Raw genomic sequence first — 17,722 nt, forward strand, 5'->3', positions numbered from 1 at the left:
AGCCACAGTGAAGGGAAAGGGCAGCAGGTAAGTTGGAACAGGTTCTTCTCCATGATGCCAATGTCCTTCATCGGTGCTGAGACCAAATCCTAGCATTTAGACAATGAAATGAGAATTACAATGTTCAACCCTGCCAGAAGGTCAACAGTATTTTAAGATGGCAATTCAAATCCATCCCAAAATATGAATATTTTATAAAAGCAAGGACAATCTATGGAACTGAAATTTAATCATAATATGAAGGATTTTAGTTGGAACTCTAGAAGAACCATGTAAACTGAATGATATAGGTTTAAATGGGCTACAGAAACAGAGAGATCAGGAGATGCACATATACAAATCGTTGATGGTGCCAGGAGAAGTTGAGAATCACATTAAAATGTCTGTTGGAAGTTCTGGATTTAATAATAGAAAGTTGTGCTACAAATACAAATCGGGGAAAATCTGTAGATTAGTGTTAAGTGCTAGGCATCTCACACCAAGAAGAATGCAAAGTATTGGAAGGGTGCTGATAATATTCAGTGGAGAGGGATCAAGAATGATGGAATTCTATTGTGAGGAGAGACTGGAAAACCTGAATTTTTCCCCGGAGCAAAGCAAGTTAGGGGACATCCTAATGATGGTATTCAAAGTCTTCAATTATTTTGATTGAGCATACAAGGAGGAACTACTCTGGACAAGAGTTGGTGATCTTTAAAAGCTCAGTAGAAGTAGAGGCAAACGGCAGGAATGTTTTTTATTGGTTGTGATGTTGAGTACACTGTCTAGAGGGCTGATGGAATGGTTTCATTGGTAAAATTCAGAAGGGAATTGAATACGTACTTAGAAACAATGAAGTATGGGATGAGTTGGATTGATATAACAGAAATAGCATTGTCCAAATTAATTGAAAAGCCTCCTCCACTCTTGCAACATTTTACATCCGCACGAGCATGATGAAATAGAAGCAATTAAATAATTATTTTGCAGAAGCTTAGTAACTTATTAGAGAATGGCATATAGATTCCAAAAATTATTGTTACTTGTGTGTATTTGCACTGCCTGAAGGTTCTTGCATCTTGACAGTTCGCTACAAGGAACTTCAGTCATTATTATTTTTTTAGAGCTACTCTAAAGATGTTAATAATTCAGTAAAAAGTCATAAAGTTCACTTATTGTGAATAACTTTTCTGTACATTCATTTCTGCATTTTAGCTAAAACCCTGTGACAGCGCTGTCTTGTATTTATAATGCAATGCACAGTCAGCAGACCTAAATAATGCTGCTGACTGCAATTTGCCCTGTGTCCAGAGGTAATAGTGCTGTGTGTACCTTCAGCCTTGGGACTGTCATTATTAATATTGCTCAGAATAGATGAACTGACTCTGTTTTAGCAATGTAATGTGGTTATTAAAACCTCACCAATGTAATTATTTGATCCATCCAAACTCTAGTGCCAAAATATTATCCTGCAGAAATCTGTTTCAGCCTTCACTTCCTGTCCTAAATTTGCTCCCATTCCAACACTACCTCAGATTAAAAAATTGTAATTTTTCAACAAGATCCACCAATGACCTCCTCTGAGTTCGACATTCCTCTTGTTCAGAGAGTTATGTATCCATCATTTCTTTTGTTGCTAGTTGTTTTTTGTTACCAATATTAATGCTCCCCCACTAAATTTTTAACCTCTGCATCTCTGTCTTCCTTTAAGTTACTACTTAAAACTCTGACTAAGCTTAAATCCTCTATCCCAATATTTTTTGTTTTAACATGCGTGTCAAATTTTGATTGAACTCCAATGATACATCTTCTGATATTCTTTGGCTTGGCTTCGCGGACGAAGATTTATGGAGGGGGTAAAAGTCCACGTCAGCTGCAGGCTCGATTGTGGCTGACAAGTCCGATGCGGGACAGGCAGACACGGTTGCAGCGGTTGCAGGGGAAAATTGGTTGGTTGGGGTTGGGTGTTGGGTTTTTCCTCCTTTGTCTTTTGTCAGTGAGGTGGGCTCTGCGGTCTTCTTCAAAGGAGGTTGCTGCCCGCCGAACTGTGAGGCGCCAAGATGCACGGTTTGAGGCGATATCAGCCCACTGGCGGTGGTCAATGTGGCAGGCACCAAGAGATTTCTTTAGGCAGTCCTTGTACCTCTTCTTTGGTGCACCTCTGTCACGGTGGCCAGTGGAGAAGATCTTCTGATATTAAACTACTTTAAAATAACTATATCTCGGGTTATATTTTGGTCTCACCTGTAATTATACTAAAGCTTTTGTGAACTCTCAGGGAGTACCAGTAACCTCTAGTCTAAGATCTGTTGTCATGCCTTTTAATTTAAGGCGATCAGACATCTAGACTACTAACCCCGACTTCGATAGAGATGGGTGCATAGAAAATATTATGTAGCTACTTTCACACAATGCTAAGCACACAGTTAATTTTCTCAAACTAATTATAATGAAGTGTATAAATGGTTTACCACAAATGCTCAAAGTCCTTAATAATGTATATAACTGCCCAAACCATGATGGCCTTGTTATGCCATAAAGTGCTTGTAGTCAGATTAAGCTATTACATATTTGTAAAGTTATATTACATTATAAATGTGGAGCTAAGACTATATTAGGAAAAAACAGGACTTGAGTGACAAAATATGACCACATAAAGTTATATCATGAAAATTTGATGTTACACAAATATTGCAGTTTAATTTATTATGAATTAATTGAAATGACATTTGTGATGGGCATTAAAATATTTACAATTTGTCAATTATGTTTCTGTCATGACGTTTTTTTTACAGCAGGTGAACTGGGGCACATATAAAATATTTTTTAAAATGCCAGTGTCATCTATTAAATTATATTCCTAGGATATGATACCCTTTGTGATGAATTAAATCAAACTGGGAGATATTGTAGCTGTCCTTTACATTAATTACATTTGTCGATATGAAGTCATTACACATTTTGAAGATTTGTTTCTGATTCCAAAATTGATTTATGTAGATGGAGAACTAATAATGAGTTCATGGAGCTCAATTTCCTGTGTTGTGCCAGTTTGAAGAGTTACTTTTAAACAGTAATTGTTGTGTAGCCTTTGTAGCCAGCAGGTATACATTCGGAACCTCATGTTATTGTCATGTAATAATACATTAAAGATGTAATATAAATGATTAACTTTTTCCTGCCATACAACAAACAAAAGGTCAACATGTGCAAAGATCGGTGCCCCTAACAAATGGAGAAAGAGAAGCAAAAGAGAGTCCCTTCAGAGGTACTGAGTGTCCATGAGTCTGAGCCCTGATTCTGGATGGACACCATTAGTCATTTCTCTATAATGTAGTGCTCGAGATGGCAGAGGTCGACAGCATCGAGTCCACGCTGCTGAAGATCCAGCTGCGCTGGGTGGGTCACGTCTCCAGAATGGAGGACTATCGCCTTCCCAAGATCGTGTTATATGGCGAGCTCTCCACTGGCCACCGTGACAGAGGTGCACCAAAGAAAAGGTACAAGGACTGCCTAAAGAAATCTCTTGGTGCCTGCCACATTGACCACCGCCAGTGGGCTGATATCGCCTCAAACCGTGCATCTTGGCGCCTCACAGTTTGGCGGGCAGCAACCTCCTTTGAAGAAGACCGCAGAGCCCACCTCACTGACAAAAGGCAAAGGAGGAAAAACCCAACACCCAACCCCAACCAACCAATTTTCCCCTGCAGCCGATGCAACCGTGTCTGCCTGTCCCGCATCGGACTTGTCAGCCACAAACGAGCCTGCAGCTGACGTGGACTTTTACCCCCTCCATAAATCTTCGTCCGCGAAGCCAAGCCAAAGAAAGAAAGAGTGCTTTATTGGAAAAAATCTATTAAAATGTCAATATTTCCACTAATGTAAAAAAAGAAATTTCATGGTTAATGTAGCATGACCCTTGAGAAAAAAATGTAACATACCAGAAATAAAATTGTCCAACTCTGAAGATGGAAATCATATATAATTTACAGTTTTAAAATGTGTGACCAAAAAGAAAGAAAACTGAATGACACCTATTTGTGTAACAGTAAAATTTTCTTGATATAACTTTAAATAACTAACATTTTGTCAGAATTACACATTATTTTTAAATAATCTTTGGGAGACCGAAAACCACTGAAACCTCTGCACGTGAGAATCCTGCACATTTGGCTTAAAATGAATGTTTAGGTTCTTGTTCTCTTCTCAAGGTCTAAATCACTATTATTCCTTTGCTCTGTCTGGCTTTTGATTGTTCAAACTCTTAATCTGAACTTGCTTGCAAGATTGCATATTTTAGTGGATAATAAATATACCTGTGCCTGATATGTGTGAGCCAATTGTTTAAAATTAGGTTTTTTTTACACACTGGAGTCCTTTGCATGGCTTGTAAACCCAACTGCTTAAAACATTGAAAGCTTTGAATTTGAATTACAATGGTAATGGAATTACAATGATACTCTTAGAAAGGTTCACAGAGAGAAGAGTCTGGACACAAGTGTTACAATCACATGGGAGATAAACAGGGGAGAGCATCAAATGGTACTCAATTACTATTTCACTTGATATAGACATTCATCTCGGACCTAGATTGGACTCTGACAATAGTGAACCTGATCTTGACATGCTCACACACTTAAGTATACACACTACCAACAGGGACTTTTACACACAACTGGTTCCCTTACCAATGGGGTTGAGGCTTTCTCAGTACTATGGCTCAGCTTCAGTGTCATGCATACCTTACCCACAACACTCCTAGCGATGTCCACAGAAGGGTCCTGGCGTGGAGTTATGTCTGGGGCTTGGACCACGAGACATTGAGAAAGAATGTGTTGTGAGTTGGTGTTATATATTGTATAGTGCTAATCTGTGCTTTTCGCCAATAATGGCACTAGGTGATTTAAATTAGCTAACATAAGGTGTGCACTAATGGGCGGCTGGAGTCCAACCTTGATTGACAGGTGATGTGACTTCTGAATAAGTTTCAGACAGGGAGGATACGAGACCACTCGTAATACATACATTCCAACCAGGTAGGGAGACCGCGTTTTCTCCACAAACAACAAATGGTTTGGTCAAAATACAGGGGGCTAAAGTTTCTGCTCTGGATACAGTCGGATGTGCTAGTGTCCATTCAGCCTGAACTGCTTTCTTGCCTGGAGTCACCTCATGGCATTGCAAATCATATTGGAACACACTGGAGCTTTAATTTGACCTTCATTGAAAACTTTCAGTGCATTGTTAAAAACTTGAACATTGTGCTACTTTATTACATTTGTATCTATTTAAAGATATGTTAACAATCTGCTGAAATCAGGAGACCTAAGTGGACAGCTCCAATGCTTATTGCCTACTGTTCAAACACCTTCCAAACCAAAGCATACTTTAACTGATTTAAATGCTTTTTCGGTGTTTGCCTCAGTGGTAACATTATTACATGCAAACTTAAGAAAAAGGAGCAGGAACAGGGCATCTGGACCTTTGATCTTGGCTAATCTGCCTGTGGACTTACTCCTGTAACCCTTAATTCCCCTACTATGCATAAAACTATTTAACTGTGCTTAAATACATTTAAATAAGCTGCCTCTAATACTTTTGTCGGCAGAGAATTTCAAAGTCACTACTCTCTGGGAGAAGCAATGCCTCCTTGTCTCCCTCTTAAATCTACTCCCATGACTCTTGAGACCATGTCCTCCAGTTCTAGTATCGAATAACTTGAATTGATCCATTTCTATTTTGATCCAAGTGCTTCTCCTAAATAACATTGTAGTTAGGGATCCATGTAGTTAGTCCAAGCTCAACCTGTCTTTTCTCGGTTAAATGGAAGAATCCTTGTTTCAGTTTAACTTAATCCTGCCACTGCACCTCCCCACACCCCCCCCCCCCCTGCCGACCTCTTTTTCCAGATGGCTGTTGCTATTTCCTGCAATTATACTGAACTCAAAACACATCTTTGCTACAATTTCCGTCTTCTCATGGTCTATTTCTGATTCACTTCATTTATTTCATCTGGCTCCTTCTCAGGGGATAGCTTAGTGACTAACTAGCTCTTGGGATCCACAACGACCTTGATAATAACTATCCCACCCTCATTCTGGCAAGGTCTCCAAACAATCCTCCAAGTTTCTTTGCTGTGCTGTATGGGTTGCGACAGACTTTCCACATAACTTCAATTGTCATCCGATTGTGCACGTACAACCTGACCCAAAAAAAAGCATTCTCCAGTCCTCAGTGTAAAAACATGCAAACACAACATCCAGATAAAACAACCCAGGTGCAGATTCCAGGAAAGCAAAGGTCTGGTGCAGGGCACCAGAAAATAGGGAGATCATTTGAGAAAGATAAGCAAAGGAGATGACCCAATGGACAGTGACCACAGTGACAGACCAATGAAGGGTTCTGAGTCTGAATAGCACACAGGTGGCGAATACTTGGTGACTCAAGGTGTGGAACTCACATGGGCTGCTGACTGTGGTCCAGGCTGTGGACTGCTGGAGACTGGCTCAGAACTGGCAGAAGGAGTACGAGGTATCGGAACCGAGATCTGAAAAGGTGGTGAGGGTACTGGAGTCTTCCTGATCGTGACAGAGGTGTGCATCTGGAGCTCGGGTTGCTGATAGTTTGGACTGAGGCAAAGCCATGGTCATTCAATGACTCTGAATCAACTCTCTTTTGCTTCTTTCTCTGGCTATAAGGGGAGCTGGGCAATTTCTACTAATAGTGAATTGTTTGCCTTACTTTAAACTAAAGGCAATTTCACATTTTCTGTTTTATTACATGATAATAAAATAACTTTGAATCATACAGACAAATGATACATACTGTATTTACAGATAAGTATTGTTTAATAAATAGTAGAGTCTCTGAGGGTTTGTATGAGCAGATCATTCAGTCTTTCAGCAGACTCACTGCCCATGGGAATAAGCTGTTTCTCAGCCTGATGGTTCTGGCTCTCATACTCCTGAATCTCATTCCTAATGGGAGGAGCTGGAAGAAGCTATGTGCGGAGTGATAGAATTCCTCCACAATTTTGTAAGCACTTTTCCAACAATGATCCCAGTAAATCACATTGATGGGATGAGGGACACTCCATGGATCTTTTCTGCCACTCTTATGGTCCTATGGATTGATGGATGATGGATTGCACAAGTCCATCATTTTTTTTTATTTATCATTCATACCATGCTCACGTGGTAAAGATGAGAGTGTTTCTCCAGGACCACAGAGCATATTTACATAAATGTAAGTTAGAAATGAAGTTAAACACATTAAAATATTAAAGTATTAAACGTATACAATTACAGTTCACAGTCCCTATCCACAAATATTCTGGGAGTTCAGGAGTCCGATGGCTTGGGAGAAAAAGCTGTTGCCCAATCTGGACGTAAGGGCCCTAGTTCTACAGTACCTCCTACCAGATGGCAGAAGGGAGGGGTGTGTGGAGTCCTTCACAATATTTATTGCCTTTCGCTTGCATTGAGTGTTGTAGATGTCCTTCATGATAGGAAAAAAGTCCCCAATGATCTTATCCACTGATTTCATTATCCTCTGCAGGATCTTGCAGTCTGAGGTAGTACAGCTTCCAAAGGATACTCTCAATACATCCTCTGTAGAATGTAGTGAGGATGGAGGGTGGGAGATGAACTTTCCTCAGCTATAGAGGTGCTGCTGGACTTTCCTGGCTATGGAGCTTGTGTTAAGGGACCAGGTGAGATATTCTCCACCAAGCGAACTCCAAAGGACTTGATACTCTTGATGACCTCAATGATCGAGCTGTCAAAAGTCGGCAGAGCGTTGTCTCCCCGGGCCCTCCTGAAGTCGACCACCATCTCCTTTTTCTTTAATTAACTTTCAGATACAGGTTGTTGTCTCTGTACCAGTCTGGCAGCGACTGCACTTTGTCTCTGTAGGCTGCCTTCTCATTCTTACTAATAAGGCCCACCATGGTTGTGTTGTCAGCGAACTTGATGATGTGGTTCGAGTTGTGTTTAGCTGCACAGTCGTGGGTCAGCAGAGGAACAGCAGTGGACTTAGCACACAGCACGGTGGGGGGGGGGCGGGGAGGGCTGTAGTCAGCATGATAGTCTTGGAGGTGCTGTTACTGATCCAGACTGCTTGAGGTCTCCCCAACAGGAAGTCACAAATCCAATTGAAGAAGGAGGTGTTTAGACCCAGCAGGCTCAACTTCCTCATCAGGTACAGAGGTATGATTGTGTTGAATGCTGAACTGAAGTCAATAATCAGCATTAGAAAATACGAGTCCTTTTTATCCAGGTGGGTGAGGGCTAGATGGAGGGTGGTGGCAATGGCATTGTCCATAGAGTGGTTGGAACTGTATGCAAACTGCAGGGGGGTCCAGTGATGGGAGCAGCAGGACTTGACGTGCCTCTCGAAGCACTTCATGATGATGGACATGAATGCACGGGGCCAATGGTGGTGGCTTTGAAGCATGTTGGGACCATGGTGAGAGCATCTGCTAGCTGAGTCGCACATCCCCGAGCACTCTGCCAGGAATGCAGCTTCCCATGGGTTGACCTTGCTCTCTCTTCAAGTCAGCCACTGCAAGACACAGCACCTGGTCATTTGGAGGAGAGGCAGTCTTCTTCGCTGCAGTTGGTTTGCACTGTCCTTCAGTAGCTGACCAAATATGTTGGATGGTCCTGCTGCCTCATTTGGGTTCACCTTGGATAGTGTTCTCCACAATTCAGCTGCAGCTATACAGGGGGTCTTTTCATCAGGGAGACATAGAGCTATCTTCGGTGTCAGCCTGTTCCTCTCATCATCAAACTGCATAGACGATGTTCAGTCTGTCTAGAAGGGCGGTGTGGTTATCTTATGGACATTTTCAACATGTCGCACCAGCAGTCCATCATTCATGAAGGTTTCAAGACAGCCACTACTATCCTGGTACCAAAGACGATGCCAGTAACAGGCCTCAATGATTATCGCGCAGTAATCATTATGAAATGCTTTGAGCGTATTGCGATGGAACACAGCAAAGCACACCTCCCAGAGACACATTTCAATTCACCTACTGATGATGCTATGCACTTGTCCCTCAACACCGTCCTGTCCTACCTGGAGAAAATACATAATCATTTAATATGATCATACTCCAGAAGCTCGTGAAGAAGCTGTGCTTGCTGGGACTCAATACCCCTTTCTGGATTCTGGACTTCATAATAGAAGCACCACAGTCTGTCGGGTTGGAAGAAGAACACTGAACAACGTCACTATAAGGTCGCTTTGGTTCACGCTACCTACCCACGACTACAATGACAGCTCCCACTCCAACAGAATAATCAAGTTTAGAGATGACACAACAGTAGTTGGCCTCCACAGTAACAATGATGAGGTTCCATTATAGAGGAGAGGTGGAAAATCTTGTGAAATTGTGCGAAAATAATATCTTGATTCTCAAGGTGCTCAAGACGTAAGAGATGATTGTGGTCTTCAGGAGGACCAGGGACGATCACCCTCTACTACACATTAATAGCTCAGTAGCGGAAAGTGCAGAGAGCACTGTTTATAAGACATAGGAGCAGAAATTGCCTATTCGGCCCATCAAGTTTGCCGCTCCTTTTAATCATGTTCTGATCCATATTTCCACAGCCCCAATGCCTGGCCTTCTCCACATAACTTTTGATGTCTAGGCTAAACAAGAACTGATCAACCTTTGCCTTAAATACACCCAACGACTTGACCTCCACCACCACTCGTGGCAACAAATTCCACAGTTTTACCACCCTGTATCTCAATAAATTCCTCTGCATCTCTGTTCTAAGTCTTCAATCCTGAAGTTGTACCGTCTTTTCCTAGACTCTCCCACCAGAAAATATAACCTTTCTAGATCTGCTCTGTCCATGTCTTTCATGTCTTTGAAATGTTTCAATGAAACCATCCCTCATTCTCCCAAATTCCAATGAGTACAGGCCAAGCTGTCAAACAGTGCTCATATGATTACCCTTTCATTTCCAGAATCATCCTTTTGATCTTCCTTTGAACCCTCTCCACATGACGAACCCAAAGCTGCTCATAACACTCCAAGTGAGTTCCCATTGGTGCCTTATGGAGTCTCAACATCACATCCCTGCTCTTGTATTCAATTCCTCTTGGAATGAATGCCAGTATTTTATTTGCCTTCTTCACCATTGACTCAACATGCAAATTTTACTTTATGCTATCTTACACAAAGTCTCCCAGGTCCCTTTGCATCTAAGAATTTTCATTTTATTCCCCCATTTATAAAATAGTCTGCCCATTTATTGTTATCTACAAAAGTGAATAAACATACACTTTCTCACATTGTATTTTATTTGCCACCTCTCTGCCTAATCTTTTTATCTGTCTAAGTCCTTTTGCAGCCTCCCTGTATCCTTAACACTACCTGCTCTTCTACCTACCTTTGTATCATTTCCAGTCTTGGCCACAAAGCCATTCATTCCATAATCTAAATTATTAACATACAACATTAAAAGGCGCGGCCCCAAGATTGACCCCTATGGAACACCAAAGCAACTGGCAGCTAACTGGAATGTTATCCATGTATTCTGACTGCTTTTTTCTAATCAATCAAATGAGTATATTTCCTGTTATACCACCGGCTCTTGTTAAGTAGCCTCATGTGCGGCACCTTGTCCAAGGCTTCTGAAGATACAAATACACTACACCTTCTGCATCTCTTTTATCCAGCCTGCTTCTCATTTCTTAAAAGAATTCCAATACATTTGTCAAGCAAAATTTTCCCTGAAGGAAATCATGCTGGCTTTGGCTTATCTTGTTATGGCCTTGTGGTGATACATCACTGGCCTACTGCAGGGGGAAATCTCTGTACCTGCAGGAGTGTAAGGGAACAGGACAACACCTGGCCGGCTGCCAATCAGTCAGCCTGAATGGATCAAGCTCCACCCGGTCGGGTGTCAATCACCCTCCGGGATATAGGCCTGCGCCGGCCTCCCGAGGCCTCACACTGAGTTGCTGCAGCCACAGCCAGCCTGGCTCTGTGGAGGTTTTTGTGGATTAAAGACTGTTGTACAGTCTTTACTTTACACAGGTCACCAAGTACTCTGTCACCTCATCTTTGACAATCGACTCCAATGTTGTCCCAACCACTGAGGTCAGGCAAACCAATCTTTAATTTCCTTTCTACTGCCTCCCGACCTTCTTGAATAGTGGGGTGACATTTGCTATTTTCCAGTCCTCTGCGACCAAACCAGTCTCTCTAATGATTGTTACGAGCCCAGAGGACCCATAAACCTAGCAACAATGGATATTCACCGAGACAAATGGTTATTTAAACAAAAGTTGCTTTTAATTATCTTTAAACATGAAAACAGGATCAAACTTTAACTTATCTATTATTAACTTAACCCCCTTCTAATTCTAAGCACACGTATGCAATGTGTGTGTGTAAGTTCTCTGGTTCACAGTCCAATCTCACTTCTCATTCCTCCAAGTTGACTGGTTGCAGGCAATTTTTATACTGTGCACAGAATTTAACATTTATAAAGTTCACCAGGCTTTGGTAAGGTAAATGGTTACCGCTCAGGAAGGTTCTTGTTGGTTTTCAGAGAGAGATGTGTTGTTCCAGGACATCCACAACTGATGTATTTCCATCAGTCACCTCAGTGTTTTGCTGATATAACTTGCCCCATCAGGGTTCTCCAGATGATAACCTCTTTCTTTCAGGTCACCACAGAGTTCCTTTTTGATTCACTTATTCCAAGTGAAACATTAGACAGCCAGACCTCTCCTCTTGCATGAACCACAAGGGCTTTGACCAGACTGTCTTCCAAAAGCTTGCCAGCTTGTCCTTTTTCAGTCCCAGCAACTTCTGCTGGCTGACACTGTCAAGTGATCTCTGCTTCCCTCTCTCTCTCTCTCTCTCTCTCTCTCTCTCTCTCTCTCACTCACTCCCAGACTGAGATTGAGAGTAAGCTTGTTTGACTCTCTCTGTTTGCAAAACCACAGGACCCTCTTACAACAGCAAGTCTCCTGCAGAGAATAGCGGCTCCAGCCTGCTCTTTCACCTGTTGCCTCAATAAACAATAATCCATTAGTGATATCTTTTGGGCACTCTTCAAAGCTCTTGCAAAAAGGTGTGAGAAACATAGAAACATAGAAGATAGGAGCAGGAGTAGGTCATGCGGCCCTTCGAGCCTGCTCCGCCATTCAATGACATCATGGCTAATCTTAAAGTTTAGTACCCCGTCCCCGCCTTCTCTCTGTAACCCCTAATTCCCTTATACTGAAGAAATATATCTAATTCCCTCTTAAATATATTCAATGAACCTGCCTCTACTGCCCTCTGTGGCAATGAATTCCACAGATTCACCACCCTCTGGGTAAAGAAATTCCTCCTCATCTTGGTCCTAAATGGTTTGCCTATTATCCTCGAACCATGGCCCCGGGTTCTGGACTCTCCCACCATTGGAAACATCCCTTCTGCATCCATTCTGTCCAGTCCTGCCAGAATTTTATAGGTCTCTATGAGATCCCCTCTCAATCTTCTAAACTCCAGCGAGTATAATCCCAAATTGCGCAATCTTTCCTCATAAGTTATTCCTGCCATTCCAGGTATCAGCCTGGTGAATCGCCTTTGCACTCCCTCCATTGCGAGAACATCCTTCCTCAGATAAGGCGACCAAAACTGCACACAATACTCCAGGTGTGGTCTCACCAAGGCTCTGTACAGCTGCAGTAAGGTATACTCAAACCCTCTTGACATGAAGGCCAACATACCATTTTCCTTTTTAACTGCCTGCTGTACCTACATGCTCGCCTTCAGTGACTGGTGTACAAGAAACCCCAGGTCTCTCTGCACTTCCCCATCTCTTAATCTATTGCCATTCAAATAGTAATCTGCCCTCTGGTTTGTATTTCCAAAGTGGATAACCTCACATTTATCCACATTGTAGTGCATTTGCCATGTATCTACCCAGTCCCCCAATTTATCCAAATCACACTGGAGCTTCCTGAACCCCTCTTCAGTGCACACAACCCCTCCTAGCTTAGTGTCATCTGCAAATTTGGAGATATTACATCCAATCCCCTCATCTAGATCATTAATGTAAATTGTGAACAGCTGGGGTCCCACTACAGATCCCTGTGGCACCCCACTGGTCACTGCCTGCCACTCAGAAAATGAGCCGTTTATCCCAACTCTATGTCTTCTATCTGCCAGCCAGTTCTCAATCACCATCAATACTTTTCCCCCAATCCCATGAGTCTTGATTTTGCATGCCAGTCGTCTATGTGGGACCTTATTGAAGGCCTTTTTGAAGTCCATGTATACCACATCCACTGGCTCTCCCCCATCTATTTTACCTGTTACCATCTCAAAGAATTCCAATAGATTTGTCAAGCATGATTTACCTTTTGTAAATCCATGTTGACTCTGTCCGATCCCTTTTCTGCTAGTCATATGCTCCGCTATTACATCCTTAATAATGGATTCCATCATTTTGCCCACTACTGATGTAAGGCTCACCAGCCTATAATCCCCGCTTTTTCTCTACCCCCTTTTTAAATAGTGGAGTAACATTAGCTACCCTCCAATCCATGGGTACTGATCCTGAGTCTATTGAGTTCTGAAAAATAATTCTTAAAGCATCTGCTATCAGAATGTCCACTTCCTTAAGTACCCTAGGATGTAGATTATCAGGCTCTTGGGATTTATCGGCCTTCAATCCCATCAATTTCCCCAAGACCATGTCCTTAGAGATACTGATTTCTTTCAGCTCCTCCCTTGCATTAGTCTCTATGTTTCCCAACATCCTTGGGAGGTTATTTGTTTCCTCTCTTGTGAAAACAGAACTAAAGTAAGAATTTAATTGGTCTGCCATTTCCTTATTCCCCATTATATATTCCCCTGATTCTGACTGCAAGGGAATTACTCTGGATTTCACCAATCTTTTCCTCTTGACATTTCTATAAAAGCTTTTGCAGTTGCAAGAGCATAGCTCCAGTATTTCAAATAAGATCTGTTTTAAAGTGTTTGCATTTGACCTACTCCAACAAACCTTTCCCAATTTATCTCCCAAAAACATATCTATATACTCTGTCACATGATTCCCGAAAGATCATTACCAATGCCTCCACATTACTGCTACTTCTTTCAGAAACCGAGGGTGCAAGCCATCTGGTTCAGGAGACTTATCCACCCTTAGATCTTTCACCTTTCTGAGCACCTTCTCATTTGAAATAATAATTGTACTCACTTCCTTTCCATGATAACCTTCGACATCTGGCACCTTGTCAGTCTTCCATAGTGAAGACTGATGTCAAATACTCACTTAGTTCCTTTACCATCTCTTTGTTTCCCATTATTATTTCTCCATTGGCACTTCCTGGTAGACCTATATCTACTCTCACCTCTTTTACTCTTTATATACTTTAAGAAGGTTTTCACATCCTCTTTGTTATTATTTTCCAGCCTACTTTCATACTTCATCTTGTTCCTCCTTTGAGTTTTTTAGTTACTTTCTGCACATTTTAAAAATCTTCCCATTATTTTTTTCCTCTTTTGTACACCTTCTCTTTTGCTTTTACCTTTTGCTTTGACTTTGCTTGCCAGCCACCGCTGTGATATTCTTCCAATTGAATATTTCCTCTCTTTTGGCATATATTTATTCAGCAACTTCCTCATTTCTTGCAAACTCCATTCATTGATGACCTGCTGTCCTCCCTTCTAGTGTCCCCTTCCAATCTACTTTGACCATTTTCTCTCTCATGTCATTGTATTTCCCTTTACTCCACTGAAATATCGACAAATCTTTCTCCTAGTTAAATCTCAAATTGAACTCAGTATTATTGTAATTACTGCCTCCCAATGTTTCCTTTACTCTAAGCACTCAATCACTCCTGGTACATTACACAACAGCCAATCCAGTACAGCCGATCCCCTAGTCTGCTCATCAACAGGCTGCTCTAAAAAGCCATCTTGTAGGCATCTACAATTTTTCTTTCTTGTTATTAAGTTCCAAGCTGTTTTCACAATCTACTGCCATGCTCATTGCAATTTTGTTTTGCAAGCATATTGCTCCCTTTTCAATTAACAATTATTTTTGTTAAAGCATAAAAAAAAATAGGCTATTCAGCCCATTGAGCAAATTTTGCATATAACAAGTTCAGGAATGTTCTTTTATCTTCAAATTTATTTTCCTGCCTTATCCCCATATCCCTTTGTTCTTTTAATGAGCACGTGAGAAATGAAACCATAAGAAATACGGAATAAAAATGAGGAAAGGATGCAATAAACATTTCAAGAGGTTATGAATTGACTAATACTTAATTTATTGATATGCCTACTTTTTAAAATGTAAAATAATTAGTCCCTTTATTCGCTTATCTGATTTGATAATGACAGTTTATTACCAAATTAATATTAAAGCCAAGGCAAGATTTTCAGTTCAACAAATATATTAATTTGCTGGTGGATAAAACTCTATTAATTTATTACATCATATCCACCAAATATTTCTATTTACTGGAAAATTGTTGCTTTTGGTATGAATGTTGTTATATTCTCTTGTTTTACTGTTGGTTATTAATAAGCACATCCATGAGTGAACATCAATTTCTGTTTGTTGATTGTTTATCTTGTATGATGTCTTGATATCAAAGAAAATAAACAGCAATGATGTATATAATTTACGTTCTTCAGTTTAACGTGATTAATTTGAATATCTACATTTTTGTGCTACACTACTTGAATATATTTGGTATCCAAACTATCTGTACTGGAATATATTCTCCAGTCGCCATTTCTACTCAGGTGAGAAGTCTGTTCCACTTGAATATATTTAACATAAGCAATCTTCCAGTCTTGTGAATTGGAAAGGTTCAGAGGAAATTTGCTCCCATAATATTACTGAGCTTTCTTTTCTATTGGATGGGCAAAAGAATAAGTTTGGGGACTTAATGTAAAAGAGAAAAACTGACTTTGATATTAAATACAAAATAAATATTGAAGATAAACAAGCCCTTTAGTTTGATTTTATTTGGACATTAAATTTACCACTCTGTCTCTGGATGCAATATAGGATTTGATGCAACACGTACAAATGTCCATTCTATCAGTAAAGCTTGGAATTGATAACCAGCAGAGAAACTTACTTAACTAAATATTATCTATGCTTAAAAATAAAGTGCAAGCTCTAGACTCTTTAAAAAAAAAAGCCATAAGTATTTATATCACTTGATCCATTTTATTGGTTTTGTTTGATTTTATTGTGGCATTACTTCCCAAGCCTATTCATAGAAATGGATGGAATGATTGATTTTTCAATTAATTCAGTTTTGTTCAATGTTACAATGTTGCCTCTGAGAAATGAGAAACTCACTTTCATCATGAATAATTTGCATCTAGAACATCAGAGCACTAATTTAAAGCACAGCAGTCGAGGTACAGTCGAGATACAGTCGAGGTACAGTTGAGGTACAGTCGAGGTACAGTATACCTCTGTTTCCTGACCCAATATTGCCAAACACCCTAACATCCCCCTTTGTGGGAGATATAGTGCACAAACTGGCTCCAACCTTTCGTTCACTTCTACAGTGACATTTGGAATGTCTGATAGCACCATATAGTTACATTTTGTTCCTTCTGGGTAAAGACAGTGATCAGGTTAGATGATCCTGCTCCTGCAGGATAAATCTGCCTTCATTCTGTGAGGAAGCCCATGTGCAGGGATCGACTGAAGACCACAACCTGGAGCAACTGCTGGGAAGATGAAAATTTTGGGACAAGGTTCAGGGTTTCAATGTTAGTCTGCAGGCTTTGGATGATTGGGTTGCTGGGATCTGCAAGGGCCTGGGCATGGGGGTGGAGGGGATTTGCCAAATGACTCCTGAGGAGGGTGATACACAGTGGCTAGTGTGCAGATTCACTCTTGGAGTATGTAGATCCCTGTGAATGTACATGCTCTAAGTTTGTGTAGCAGTACTTGATGTTCAATTGTCAGAGAGTCATGAGTACAGAAAATGGGCACTTCATTACTGCACTATTGGGCAGAAATGCCTATTTATACCATTTCCCTGCAGTTGACCCATTAAATTTAAATATTATTTAATTTTAATGATTCAGCATGGTAGAAGCTCATTCTGGCTATTGAAAGCAGGCTGCCCAATTACACCTAATTAACCTACCAACCCTTTACTTTTTAGGAGGCTGGGAGGAAACCGGAGCACCTGAAGAAAATCTTCGGAGGTTGGACAAACTCTTTACATTCAATCCCTGGCCACTAGTGCTGTAATATTGTTGCATTGACCATTACACTAACTGTACTGCCCATGGTTTACTTTTTATGCCAGACGATTTCAAGTGGCCATCTAAGTATTTCTTAAACGTTGAGAGCACATGACTCCATCACCTCCATCACCTCCAAAATGGTGCGCTCAACTACTCTTGAGCTGTAAAAATAATGCCTTCTAACCCATTTATTCTTTACCTTTAATCTCTGCTCTCTGGCCATAGACATATCCCCCAAAAGAAAAAAAAATCCTGATTATCTATCAATCCCTTATAATTTTGTACAGAAGTCTCTGCTGCAAGGGAAACAAATCCAGCCCAATCAGTTTCTCCACCTAGCTGAAATGTTCCACCTCAGACAATGTCCTGGTGAATCTAAACTCTATGTCACTTCCAGTGCCATCATATCCTTCTTATAGTGTGGCGACCAGACCACACCTCCAGTGTTGCCTAACCAATAGCTTTATAGTCCTACCATTGATACATTGG

The 17,722-nt window shown here is 40.9% G+C and overlaps 1 long non-coding RNA gene across 1 annotated transcript in view; it reads left to right on the forward strand.

The window, feature by feature from the left end:
* The window catches only part of LOC138759854 (uncharacterized), a 52,725-nt gene extending 35,453 nt beyond the window's left edge, over window positions 1-17,272 (forward strand). The window contains exon 3 of the long non-coding RNA XR_011355154.1: window positions 17,149-17,272. This is a non-coding gene — a long non-coding RNA (uncharacterized lncRNA). The remainder of the gene's footprint in view (window positions 1-17,148) is intronic.
* The last annotated feature ends 450 nt before the right edge of the window (window positions 17,273-17,722 follow it).

The sequence above is a fragment of the Narcine bancroftii genome, chromosome 4 (genome assembly GCF_036971445.1).
Source record: "Narcine bancroftii isolate sNarBan1 chromosome 4, sNarBan1.hap1, whole genome shotgun sequence".
Classification (NCBI taxonomy): Eukaryota; Metazoa; Chordata; class Chondrichthyes; order Torpediniformes; family Narcinidae; genus Narcine; species Narcine bancroftii.